This window comes from Lathyrus oleraceus, chromosome 1 (genome assembly GCF_024323335.1).
Source record: "Lathyrus oleraceus cultivar Zhongwan6 chromosome 1, CAAS_Psat_ZW6_1.0, whole genome shotgun sequence".
Lineage (NCBI taxonomy): Eukaryota > Viridiplantae > Streptophyta > Magnoliopsida > Fabales > Fabaceae > Lathyrus > Lathyrus oleraceus.
The window spans coordinates 396757377-396758294 of record NC_066579.1 but is presented as its reverse complement, the minus strand read 5'-3'; the positions used below and the strand labels follow the sequence as shown (position 1 = coordinate 396758294).

Here is a 918-nt window from a genome sequence, read left to right as displayed (position 1 = left end):
GACTTTTGGAGTTTGAGATGCTTGAGGTTTGGGTTGATTTTGATTGTTGCTCCATGAGATTTTATGATGGTTGTGCCAACCAGGGTTGTAGGTGTTGTTGTAGGGGTTTTTATACTTGTTGTTACCAATATAGTTAACTGATACTGGATTAGTAGAAGAAACCTTAATATGTGGGCACCTCCACAGTAAACACATGCAACTTCTGATGTGCGAGTCACCACTTTGACGGGTTCGATAGCCGGCGTTACAAGACTAGTCATCTTATTCTTCATTATTTGGCTAAGTTGAGATATTGGAGCAGCAAGAGCAGTAGTCTCGGTAACTCTGTGCACTCAAGATGGCTTTTTTGACTATATGTTGGGGCATCTCTTGAAACCAGCCATTGATAAGTGTTGACAATAATGCTTTCAATCAACTTATAACCTTCTTCATAAGACTTTGACAAAAATGCTCCACCACTTGAAGCATCAAGCATATTCCTTGATGAAGGAGCTAATCGATTACAAAAAGTATCAAGTTGAATGTAGATTGTGATTCCATGATAGGGACACCGCCTCAATAGATATTTAAACCTTTCCCAAGCATCAAATAAAGATTCATTTTATCCTTGCCTAAAAAAAGTCATTTCATTCCTTATTTTGACACTCTTGACAGGGGGAAGTATTTAGCTAGAATATTTTAGCCAAAGCATTCCAGGTGGCTTTGAAATTAGGCTCAAGAGAGTTCAACCAACTATTTTCTCAATCTCTTAATGAGTAAGGGAACAACCTCAACCTGAAGGCATCGTTTGATATGCCATAAATCTTAAAGTTACTGGCCACTTCCTAGAATTGTCTTAAGCTTAGACAAGGATCATCATTTGTAGAACCTGAATACTCTCTAATGGCTTGCAGCATTTGGAACATCATTGGCTTAAAT

General features: G+C 38.1%; 1 non-coding gene across 1 annotated transcript; it reads left to right on the top strand.

The window, feature by feature from the left end:
- Positions 1-533: 533 nt before the first annotated feature.
- Positions 534-640, top strand: LOC127116719 (small nucleolar RNA R71). Its single transcript, XR_007801515.1, has one exon. It is a non-coding gene; the product is annotated as a small nucleolar RNA R71 (small nucleolar RNA).
- Positions 641-918: the final 278 nt, after the last annotated feature.